We start from the raw sequence: 13,219 nt of genomic DNA on the forward strand, positions 1-13,219 counted from the left end.
TAACAGCAGTCTGCAGGATGTACCATTTACCAAAAAAGCTTTATGCTACTTGCAACTGGAGATCTTTCATACCTTCGCGTTCTATCTTGTTCATCTGCAGCTATCGTTAGGAGAACATCACGCTAACATCATAGGTATCGGTTTTCCATTAATAATGTCTGGCGCACTCTTCAACACTCCGTAGTAGATCGCGTCCTCCAGGCTCCCGGCTATTTGCTGATGAATAGACCAAGATCTACCAACAAGTGGCCGATCGAGACGTTATCAACGTCCTATCATCCCTCCGCACCGAGAACATCACGCGGCATGCACCATACATATCTGTGGCTCAATTCTAGTTGAATTTTGCAAGCTGAGAACTCAGGTAGGGAATATTCTTCGGGCTTTTCAATTAAACCTCAAAACGGTGGGTAAAAAAGTAAGCGTGTATTTAGCCTGTCGGAGGGTCTTTGGTGGCGCGGGGTGGCATTCAATGCTGTATTTTCGTTCTTTAAAAACCTTGTCAACACCGTAAAGCCGGCACATTATGCACGAGGTGACGAAGCTCTGTAAAAGGTTCCCGCCACATTGAAAACAGGTTAATTACACATCATCCACGCTTTTCCGTTTTTTTTTCTTTCTTCCTAATTAGAGCGTTTTCACGACAGAAATGTATCGCTTTTTTACACGCATCGTCAGATTTTCTCAAACGAAATCTCTTATAGATATTATACGCTGCGAAAGCATCGGCGATAGGCAAACTTAGAGTAGCGCGTGTAAATTATCAAGTGCATTCATGCGACCGTATTGAACTTTGTTATACCATCCTGAATTACGTGTAGGGTATACGTATATGGTGCCAACAGCATTTCTGCCTGGTCGGTAAAGTGCGTTGAAAACTTTATATCTACCTGCGTAATAAACTGGAGGTGGCATCAAAAGCTGCTCTTACAACTTGAAAGCAGCACGTATTTCCCAGAAAATGGATACACAACTTTTCAAAGCCTCGTTGAGCAACACGTATAATAACGCGAGTTTCAAAGCATGTTCCAGATGATCCTGTACAGAGGAATACGGCTTATGGTGTCGGGGTGAAAATGGCAAGTTGTGAAGCATTGGACGTGGCAATTCCCATGCTTATTTAACCTTCGTTTTAAAAAATTTCAGACTACTTGCAAAACGAGCTTTCACCTCCGCCATGATATTCCCTTCCACCTGCCGCACCACGTGTTCCAACGAAAGGAAAGATTCGCGCACATTATCAGCAGCGGAAGTTCACCAGGGCACATCGTTCACGATTTAGCCGAGCGACACCAGAAAACTTTGATGGTCTCGTCGTTAGGTCTAGTTGGCGGAATAACCATGCTTTCGTGTCATTTCGCCGCCCAATGAACTTTACGACATTTTCTTCGTTTTATCAATTATTACCAGCCACGCTATTATAAGAATTGGCAATTTCCAATTGACGATTAGTCCCCGTCGCGTCGAGGGTTGAACCCTTGGGTCAGGCTTTCAAGTCGGTTCCAGAGCAGGAAAATACGGTCCTCTGGTTTTCTATATACGTCGGAAGACTAGAATCGTTTCCTGCTGAACCGTCGATTGTTATTATCGTTCAACAATGCGTGTATAGGTATACGGGAACAGTAGACGGAATCGAGTTGTGAAATTCAGGTTCTATTTGCGCCGGCACTTTTTCCCCGGCAATTCGCATGCCGTTTGCTTTCTTCGTGACAAATGGGTCAAACGAGTCTAGCGGTGCAGTGCAGTCGGCGTTGCGGGTCGAGAGGGCAAGGTAAATACTTACTACTAGCTTTTGCTTCGAATATACATGTATATACCTATATGTATTCGTATAGTATATTTCCTAGAGAATCATCGCGGCTGGGCTCTCCTCGGCAACTTATGATCGCGACTATAGGAGCGAACTAGTTTGCTGATTCAACAGATACGCGTTACACCAACCACCACCCTCCTCTTGGAGTGGTCGGTATTATCTGGGATGCCGCAAATTTTACAGTGTGCAACGTGTTCCGACACGCGGAGCGATGCTTTGGCGTTGTAAAACACAACAATCTCGCTGGGTGAGCGGTGTACGTATTGTATTCCGGTAAATATACCCGCTCGATGCACGCAAGTCAGCCTTATACGTAGGTACTGTACATAAGCCGCGTGTATCTATACGTCAGTGAAGAAATCAACGAGCAGCTTGGGATATATTCGAGGATAGCGTTGCACATCCATCGAATATTACGCTGTGGTCTTTTCATGACCTTTTACGAATTATCAAACGACCCTAAGAAGATCCCGACGATTTCCGTATGCCTGTTTACTCACTTTCCGTTCGCGGAAGAGGATTCACCTGCTGAATAAGGCGAATGCTGCAATGCCAGCAAAACCTCATACACCATAACAACGCCGGGGGAATCGTATAAGAAATGCACTAGAATATTTGCATTTTCCGCGCCATTGGATAGAAGAACGGTGGGACTGTAATTTGGCGGCGCACGCGGATTACATCCTAGGGGGTAATCAGACACCCCGGCAACCTACAACCTTACACACAGTAACGACGTCGCGTCATCGACTCATGCCTACTATGCAATGCCCACCCTCTCGCGCTGTTTGAATCACCGACCCTCTTCGCTCTGCCTACAAACTGAAACTATTCCACTTGTACCTGCATGGCGAACATGGACCACTGGATGAATCGGACATGCAGTCCCGTCTCAGCCGATGCCAAGACGTTGCCAGTATAGTAGTACCTAGGTATACCCACGGTTCACAGCGTGATATTTTTCCTAATTATTAAGATCCCTGCACACCTAGCCAGCAGCGGCACTTCCTCCCGGTGCTTCTGCAGGTATGCCGAGTCGAGGAGGGTGGCGGTTGCGCCGAGCCGGGTGAACCGAAGCAGCGGTTATTTAGTAGGAGATGTGGGAGCTTACTACTGCAACAGTTGGGGAGGGAGGAAGAGAACTCGGTGCATCTTTTCCACCGCGGACTGCATAGAGAGGCCTGCGGGACGGTGAGGTAGGCCGTCGGAGGAGAACTGCGAGAGAGAGAGAGGGAGAGAGAGAGAGAAAGAGAGAGAGAGAGAGGGAGATGCAACGGGGGAGGGGTAGGAGGGAGAGACGGAGGCAGGCAGGAGCAGTCGCTGTGCACGGTGGAATGAGGGTCGATGACCGCGGTGCGACTCCTCTGCCGACGCTCTTCCACGGCCTTGGCGATTCAATGCCCGCACCAGATAACTCCCCTTCTAGATAATAGATTATTTCATACGTGTAACTAGTTGCCGTGGTGGCAGACGATGCGCAACGGAGCCCTCTACGCAACATTACCTATACTGGTTATACAACGCTGACTGGAATAATATTTTGTCGTCCGATCTTCGGAAAGCGGGAAATGAATTCTTTCTCACCTCTTCGACGAGTCGTTCGAAACTGGCTGGAGAATTTCTGTATGCAAGATTTTGCGATTTTCACACGTTCGGAATCGCGAGTCATTATTCTCCGTGCGGCCTCTCTGCGCGGTGATATGAATGAGCCAGAAGTATCTTCAATTTCGTCCGATTGTCCATGCAGCGGGGTGACCATAGTTTGCTACGAGAAAGTCGCGAGGCTAACGGGGCAAGAGGAGATGATACTTGAGGTTACATAGCAGAGTGCGATCGAGTCGACTGACTTAACGACACATCGAAGTATATCCTTTGCTTTGCTTTATTATCACTCCCTCGTAAGTCGCGCCTTCAAAGGATGTGATTTTACGAGAGCCATCCTCTACATATTTATACCCGTAACATACCCCGCAGGCCGACGCAGCATGCATTCGCGTTACTTTCTGCTGTAACACACTTATCCAACGAATGAAATTGTTTCATAGTTGAGCTGCGTAAGAAGCCCGTTTTACATACACGCGTGGTAAAATGATATTGACGCATCGGTGAACCAGGAAGCGTTCGCGTACCTACGTACCTAATATCTTCGCGGCAGCACTCGCGCGTACCTATATATACAGACATCCTTCAGACGTTTGGAGAAACCAATTATACACTTTTCACCGCAGACTCCAGGCTCTCAGTTACCGCGAATCGTTATCCTCGAGCATCTCGTTCGCGGCCGAAGGTCGTTCTCCAAGTTTAGACCCGCAACGGCATCACTGACCTGTGCGGTTTGGCCCACTGCCCGTTTTATTCGTATAGCTATACCTATAAGCGCGTATACATGCATCCTAATTTTAGCGGGGGGCGGAATTTATATTTTCCGTTCATTCTGACTCTTTCTATTTAACTTTATAAACGACGACACCTCGGAAGATTCGTTTCGTGGATTAAGAAGAAAGGTCGAACGGATGACGACGAGATGACCACACGACCATATTCGTCCGTCAAACACGAGAGTACACGCGTCTCGGGTCCAGGTAGAAGAATTAACATGATTACAATGACACTTTCATCTCGGAGGTGAGGTGCGGTTAATTTTTAACCCGTTACGTAAGATGACGCGGTATCGTTGCACCTGCAGCTCGGTGGCGGAAAGAGTATCCTTGCTCCATTGCTCCAGGCCAACGCGCTGGACCTCTGGTTATAAGTACTTACAAAGCTGGCTTGTTTTCTGACTAATATTTAATGCAGCATAACTGCTATAACCGCTTTACAAGATAATGGCCCGTAACCTTATAACATTGTTAAGTAAACGAGGATGTAACTAAGTCACGTATAACTTCGCATCTGCATGCAGGTGAATATATACATAGCTGAGTGGATTTATCAAGTATATCAGGAACACCGTACATAGTACAAAAACCCGACCGCGTCATCTCCATAAAGTGCTAATTTCTTAACGTCTACCTATATGTCAGCTTCTTGTTCTCTGCAGCAACGGTCACGCCACTTTGTCGAAATCATCGATGCAGTTCGCGTACAACAAGCGCAGCGATTCAACCGCGTTAAAGTCTTTTATCGATAAATGCCCGCATCAGGAAAGAGTAGAGAAGAGAAATTCGCGGTATCAGGAGGGTGTAACCAATTTACGGATCGTAAAAGTGGGCGCGTGCAGCGCCGTCAAAAACCTGCAGTCGGACTGATATATAACGGGTTTATGCCAGCGAGAGGCTGCAGCGCTTATCTACACACGTATATCGTGCCCTGCCGAAATACAGTCCTTGAAAAAGGAACGGGAAGTGACTCGAGCGGTGCAAGTCATGCATATGTATGCGAGTTACACGCGTAGACTACATCGATCAATTCCGTAGCGCGCGTTATCACGTTGTCAATGTCTGCACGGCGGCGGGTACCCGTTACACTAGATGTAATTTGTCCTTCCAAACAACCTGTGAAGGATCGTTATGGCGAGAGAGACGTCGCACGAAAATGAACGACTCGAGCCGGGGTAAGCCGGCGGTGTCTTCTCGTCCATACGTGGTAGGTACGTGTGGGTTATATCTGTGTATGCTTAGGGTGATGGGAGCCTAGGGAGTCACACGTAGGTGCCCACCGTCGAGAGCTCATATATAGGCACGGACGTCGCGACGTCGCGTCGCCGCGTTAATCTAATTAGAATATCGCGTTCAAGTCTTGTTGCTTGAACTAACTGCGAGAAACTCGATTAGTGAAAAAGCAGTGTGTGAATTCACTGATAACGGGTTTCATGCCCAGCAGGAACCGGTTGATCTTATCAGAAGATTTGAATCAATGTAGAACACATAATTTGCCATGTGATACTCACGAGTCCCAGAGGGCGCATCCCTCTCACGGTGCTTTTTCTTCCCTTTGCCCGTCTCTCTATATCTTGTTCGTTCCTTTTCTCTTGATTACTTCAACGCGAATAACCGCGTGGATGATCGATGAGAAAACTCACGGCGCACATGTAGGCATAGGTGTATTTGCGAGGAGCCGGGACCACCACCGGATGGATGTGGGCTGCCGTTTCCACCGGGTATCACGATATCCCTGTGTCACCAGGTATGTAATTCTGGATGCAGGGACGTGGAGTGGGTAATTGTATGTGCAGAAGAAACCGGGGGACGCGTTGATTCTCACTATTCGGAATTAAGGTTAACGGTGGATCGGTGTGTCCTACACAGGCTTGGAGGAGGACGCGCGCCTTCTCACAAAGGAAGGTTTCCGGGATGATGACGATAATAATGCGTGGTGTGCGTCTCGAGGAGAGACTCGGATATTTTCAACTGGGAGAAACGTTTCGTATTCGTTAAATACCACGTTTGGCGTAATATACGGCCGTTCATGAGTACAGTTGAGGATTTTGTAACCGTTCTCACGTGTTGGGTTAACCGGTGTGTGCAGGCCAGACTTGGTTTGGCAATGTGTAATGCGTATATACTAATTATACCGCTTAATAACGTATGGCTGGATTCTCTTTTCGTTACGCAGGAAGTTTCTAATTAAACGGGCAGAATGTAGCACAGTTAAGTCAAGATCTGCGCGGTTACCAGATTTTTATTTATATACCGGTTGGACTTGCGTATACGACGCGGCGTTTCATGCCTTACGCTACGCGATGCGAATAAGTAAATCTCGAGTAAGTTTTTTCTCACCTTTTCAACGTTATACTCTTTTATTCCGTCAACTAACCTATTTTAGCCCGGACTGGTATTACGCGTTTCGTACTAGACGCAATCAACTCGAGTGTTACACGAATGAGTATCAAAAATTGTGGGCGTACAAGTCCAAGTTTAAGGAACTGCTACGTTGTTGGTGTAGCGTCGCGTCGCTACCGCCGCTGAAACGGTAGACACTCAACAGACCGGGCGGCGGATAGTTGAATTTCAATTATACATATACGTGTCTCGTTATCTTAATAAGTACGTATTATGTGAACGTGTGACTTATGGGGGACAATCGAACAACTTAATGAATGGCTTCGTGGCGTCGGACGGTTCACTTACCATTAATTAGCGATAGATGCCTTTCGTCGCATCGTGACAAAAACCAGACATCACCCTAGTCTCAGCTTATACTCTTCCCAACTCAATTTCTATGGAGTAGGGTGACGATTTTTTCATCGTAAAAAAGCGATCCAATTAACGATTATTTTTTTTCTTATTTTCTACACTTCAAAAATGAACTTGTTGCTGCGGGGGATAAACCTTTTCTTCCTCTGCCGATATCCAACAGAAAATTTATTTCTTCTTCTTCCGATCGTCACTTGTGAGAAAAATTACACGTGAAAAACAAACAAATATTAGAGCACGCAGCATTGTTATAATAAATTTCTATTATCAGGTAATTGAAATCTAGGATAATCAACTAGGATTCGAAATGTACGAGTAATGAATATTATACCTATACGCAAATTGTGGTCATTAACATTTAGATTACAATCGGTACCAAAAATATCGCTCGTCCAACACATTAAGTTCGCATAATGCATGTGGCATGGAATTATTATAGCATAAATAATAGTTGTTGACATCGATTTCTCTGGATTTGACGAGGACCGAGTATCCTTTATATATCGTACATATAACTACATGTTTCACTTTTAATGGTTTAGTAAGTATGTATTAAATTATGTAATTTCCCGACTGCACTGCACTGTGAAAACATATTTGGCACGTAACTAACATCGGAAATGGTCTAGCGATGCTGCCGTTCAATATACAGTTCAGTGAGCTCGTTACGCGACAAGAACACTAAGGGGTGATAACAAAAATTTTCAATCTGCAACGATCTCGTATTTGATCTATAAAAATCAACGGCCTCTATACTGCATACCCCCGTTGTGAAAAACGATTTATCATTTTAACTTATCTATACAACAGGAGTTGAATAACGTAAATAATAAAGTTAAATAATAAAGTTGAAGTCAGTGCAGATCGGATTTAATTTGAATTGAGAATTTCACAGAGGAAATCTTTCTCGGCGAGATAGGAAATATTTTCATAATTAAAGTAACATCGGATTTGGATTTTGAGGTACTTGTAGGTACTATTTTTAACGGGTTTCTAGCCATAGAGCCACTTATGTCTACTAAACGGGTGACCAGTTATTTCTTGAGCAAAATTTCAACGGTAAACAAGGGGTTAAAATTTTTTAAATCCAACCCTGTAGGATAATAAGAGTCGCTACATTTCGCAAACAAAAACTTAAAAATACCATGTCTGCTCCGTAACCTTATACGACCATAACACCCACACTATCGCACGCGTATGTATATGTAGTTCCTTAATTTATATGCATGAATTTTCCCCCCTCGGCAAGTAGTGCCGGGTACCGCAACACCTGTTTACTGCAGTAAAAAAATTCAGCACATCGAGACAAAAAGGCTACAAGGTAAAAGCTCGGTTACCACAGTATGAAAAATCCCGCATAAACACGAGATAGCAGCAGGTTTACGTTTAAGGATTGCAAAGTGAGGTCGATTTATGCCTCAGTTTTTCATTATCAGGATTCAAAAAGTGGGCACTCATTGAATTGGAATTTTCGCGCTTTGCTTTGCATGCGGTCCGAAGACCGTCGAAACTTGAAAGCTGGGATTTAGTGGAAAATGCGTGCGAGGGATGCATATCGACGATATCGGTTAGAGGAGAGGTCCTAGAGGTACCTACCATACGGTTACCATACGTACGTGTACATAATATTGCGTGTTCGATCCGCGTTCCTGCATGTTCGCGATTCGAGTTGGCCGAGCGCGCGGCATCGCTTGTCCGTGACCGATTGTTCCCGCGAAAAACGACGGGCTGCGAGACGAAGACGTGATGAATAGCTTTTTGGAATCAATCTGTGTAAGAACTAACGGGTACCGCGGTTCCAAGGCATGCCTTTAATTATTTCTACCAGAATTCACGATTGGGTGAAAAAAAATGCATCCACCACGTGTCACGTAGTCTGCTTGTCCGACGAGGGGAATTGCTGGATTATAAAAGATGGACGAATGAAATAAAAAAGGCCCCATACTATAAGTCGTGACATTTCGGCAGGAGCCGATAATCAATTTTTTTGTTACATGTAGTATCTGATACATTCTTTACGGTGCGATTCTCACTGAAATAATAAGAAGATAAACGAACGAGAGGCTCGGGATCCCGAAGTGTGAGTCTCGCAAGCGGCACGCACGTGCACGTGAGGAATAGACCATACGTTGCGTAAGGATCTATTGATGATAGAACTGAGGAAATGGAGAAGAAAAAGAGGAGAAACTATCATCGGATCTTTTGATGCGCTCGTGTATAACCGACATGGGTATACATATATTGTATATTGTTCCGTGAAAGGTGCGATTGATGCTATGCCATAACGATTCGATTAACGAGATTTCGGCGCCTGTCTTCTCGCACAAAAAGGAAATTAACCGTCCCCGGTGTATGTCCAATTTTTTCACCAGTCGCAGCACAACAGCGCTTAATTTCAATTTCAAATCATGTACGCGTGCCGATTTCGATATTCTTTGTACTCGCAGACCTAGTTCCTTTTTATTTTTATTCGCAACACACGTACCTTTCATTCGTTACCTACTTTGATACGGTCTCCACAACTTTTCGGAACTCGTCTTATATATTTATACATATATACATGCCTACCCTATACCGGTATCAATTTGTGCCAACGTTCAGGTACCTACGTATGACTGCGATACACGCGAAGTAAGAAAAAGAAATTTATTCCATTTCGGAGTCATCGCAGCTGCTCGGATTTCTCGAAAGCATTTCGCTGCGTTAAACCGGTTGCAAGATTCTGGTAAATGTTCGGGGACAGAGAAGAAATAAAAAATTTGAAAAATACACAAGATAATGTTATTTCGAAATGATAAATCGGGACGAGAAATTGACTCACGAGGAGCAATTAGGTTCACGTATACGTCCATCCAGAGCGTTTTAGCGTTTGAGCAATTGGACATTCCACCTGCCAGCGGCAGCCAGGCAGATCCCCCCACCTGGTGCAGAGGCAGGAAAAGTGGACGCACGCCTTGGGATCGTCGCATTTCTGTGTTGGTTGTGGCCGTGAACGGCACCTCAAGTCCAAGGGCAAGGCGAGCTCCTCCAGTGAGACATTTCTCGGCCCGATTGATAGCGATTCCGAAGGAAGTTCAAGTCATCTTTCAGGTAGGTGAAGCAAATTCCGCCACTAATTTCTGCGTACCTACGTCAACTTTCATCCGTCGAAAAGCGATATTTCTTACGATTCGTTGATGTGGAATTATCACCGGTCTCTAAGTTTGCGATGCGATATTCTCGGATTACCTTAAATAATTGAAACGAGTTCGCGAGGCGAAGGTTCACCCTCAAGGATAAGACGCAGCGTATGATCCTCGCGCTTCGGAAATCCTAACGGATTTAAAGTTTGTTTTAATTTTTATACCACTTGAGGGAGATTAGAGTAGGAAAAATTACGCCGCGGGTATAAGGTTGGATTGAATTTTCATTCCGCACCGGGAAGCGGACTTTTAATGTTGTTGATCTGACGAACTATCGGCGAAGATCTCGGTTCGGAAATTGTTACTTACACGTACCTATCCACGAATGGTAACGGTGCCAGGTCGTCGACTTTTAATCGAACGTAGTCACTCGTCGTTCGTGGCATTGCGGTATACGGTTACATCATTTTCTAACTTACGGGAATCAGGAATTACCACCCTGGAGTGAAGCGAAATATATTTCGCGAGAGAGTTTCGTTGCTCGCAGAATCGTCGTGTTACCGCGACGACGACGAGAGGAGTGTAGGGAAATTGACTTTTTCAAAAGCAGAAGTACCCAGGCGACGAGAAATGAAAGAAACAACCTGCGCGCTTAAATCCTTTCAAAACCCGGGGGACGAAAGCCTGAGCCGTATTCCCGGGGCGCGTTGTCTTTTAATCTACCTTTTTGACGTCACGTAACCGGAATTAGCATAAATTCACAGTGCGGAACTTGGGGCTACGACCCTGCGGCGCAACGCGCTCGTTTTCCTGTCCGCGAAAGAAAGAAAGCGAGCGAAATCCGTGCCTAGAGTGCAGCCTCGAGAGGCTTATTACGCCTATCTAAAGGCTCGTTATGGTGGGTGGGTGTCGGTTTGTGTTTCCCATAGTGCGAGCGGCGTGTATCGCGCAGCTGCCTTTGATATCGCGTAGGAATTTAGCTAGCTAGGGTAACCAAAGGTAACGCTGATAAGAACCAGCGTCGAGTGGGTATACAGAGCGTTGTTTCCGCTCTTGAATCATTGTTTGCAAAAGGTTAACAGCCCGCCCCGTGCGTATACGTGTGGCGGTACCCAAGTCGCGATCCTCGAGCCGCCAAACGTCTCGAGAGCCCTAAAAATCTTCGAGTTATTTGTACGCGGAGAATTATGGGTGAGCTTTTGTACTTGCGAGTGCTTTATCCTATGCTGTATAGCATTATACCGACGTATCGTAATCAACAGGGTTTACTTATTACTCATTAATTCTGACGAGTCTTGAGAAGTTGGAAAAAATTAAATGGAAATTGACGCCGAGAGGCGGAATACAGCTCGAAACGCGTGCGTACGCGTACCAAATTATATCTGCGGCAATTTTTGCCAAGTGGTTTTACTTTAATTCGTGAAATTTCCGCAACACTGCTGAGAAACCGTTGGCCTCATCACCTGTCAACTTCAGCGAGCTTACACATATCTATAGCGCGTTACAGGCTGGTGTTTGATGAAAAAAAGCTGATAAAATAAAAAATAAAGCACCCCTCTAACATAACTTGAGACCTCGACGAGATTTCGGGCTAATTTATACGGGCAAAACAAAACGAAGATCCCGAAAGGACCGAAAGCAATCAAATTCCGCAGCTGTTTCGTTGGTTGTTTATTTGCAAATGAGAGTAATATCCGAGGAGGTATTCCGACAACCGTTTCAACCAATTAGGGACCACCCTCAGGGAAAGAGTGCCGCCACCACAAACCACATGTCTCAGCTCTTGATTTGAATTACAGTCCTCGGAGAGAGATTCGAATCACCTCGCCTGGGATTACGAGGCGATCAGAGATTATACGCTCTCAATCTAGTAATCCAGCAATCCAGTGCACATCGCGCACGCCGATTACGTGTGTATGTCTATGCGCATGCATGTCTAGCTTCGACTTCGTGCAGCGTGCGGTGAGAATTTGAGATTATCATTCGGCGAGGAGCTGCGATCGAGAAATTGCTATCCCCTAACCGAAATATAGTTATTATCATATTCGCTACTCGAACGCGAGCCGTGCGTATTCAAATTCGAAGGAACGGTGAATAACGAGTTTGGCTTACCAATCCCGCAGTCCAAGGTTCTGCGGCAGCGCGTTCATTCGGTCGAAGGATTTCGTGAAATTGAACAACCCGCTGATCGTAGGGCCTATCGTAATTATTTTATATTGGCAACGGATTCACGGTCGGTAGGTATTATATCTATATTGCTCGTTGCCTGCTAAGGAATTCTAATTATTCGGTTGGTCTCGCTGCACACTCATTGTTGCTTCGATTACGCCCCGGGTATGATTATAATTCAATCGTCTCAATCTCGGCAGACTCGACCGCTAATTAGCGAGTTGTTGCAACTAGTATACTGTAGAAGACGCAGGGCGAGCTCGACACATCCGGAGATAGTCAATTTTCTAAGCACGCGCTCCTTAAATTTCTGCAGCAAATAAAAACAGCCGCGTAATTACCAAACGGTTAAACGTACGCGTATTCTCGTTTTATTCTATCCTCTAATCGGAAATAAATTAAATGTTAAATTATTCCTGTAATAAGACGGGACTTTAAGACTGGGAAGTAAATAACGTGTCTTTTGAATAAATATTCATACTGCATTTCAACTGTCTCGCGATGACCCATCTCTTCATATCCGAAATCGGAATAATCATCGCTTGTACACTCAAGTATTATCCACTTTTTTTCCTTTTTTGCTACGAACAAAAGTCATTCAGATTCAAATCTCGGAATGTCTCGCTGTGATAATTGGAGCCTAATGAGCATTAAAAATTCAGTCAAAAGAGCGCCTTTTATGTCCAGACATTGTGCCAATGCTTACAGAGACGCAAAACCGATTCCGTACACAAACTGCTTTTACTTTTACCGGTTATGAGACGTCGAGCAAACACCGCAGTGACGTATCAAGTCTCGAGTGAAATGCCATCGCAAAATACCCTCGAGACGTTCTCGTCGATAATTGGAAAGAAAGAAGATATACCTATGCATAAATAAACAAACGGTGCGAACATGATCGTAAAATTGACTTGACTCACGTTGCGATCGCGATTTATGAGAACGTTATCGCCACGTGGCCAGAGGCAGCGGTTCTCCAA

General features: G+C 45.1%; 2 protein-coding genes across 5 annotated transcripts in view; one reads left to right on the forward strand and one right to left on the reverse strand.

Annotated features, from left to right (window-relative positions):
• Positions 1-13,219, reverse strand: part of LOC124406498 (autophagy-related protein 16-1) — a 230,123-nt gene that overhangs the window by 15,782 nt on the left and 201,122 nt on the right. The gene's annotated exons all lie outside the window — the stretch shown is intronic.
• Positions 9,903-13,219, forward strand: part of LOC124406496 — a 92,443-nt gene continuing 89,126 nt past the window's right edge. Inside the window, exon 1 of the mRNA XM_046881925.1 lies at positions 9,903-10,038. The gene's annotated coding sequence lies outside the window, so the exon portion shown is untranslated. The remainder of the gene's footprint in view (positions 10,039-13,219) is intronic.

This window comes from Diprion similis, chromosome 6 (genome assembly GCF_021155765.1).
Source record: "Diprion similis isolate iyDipSimi1 chromosome 6, iyDipSimi1.1, whole genome shotgun sequence".
NCBI lineage: Eukaryota > Metazoa > Arthropoda > Insecta > Hymenoptera > Diprionidae > Diprion > Diprion similis.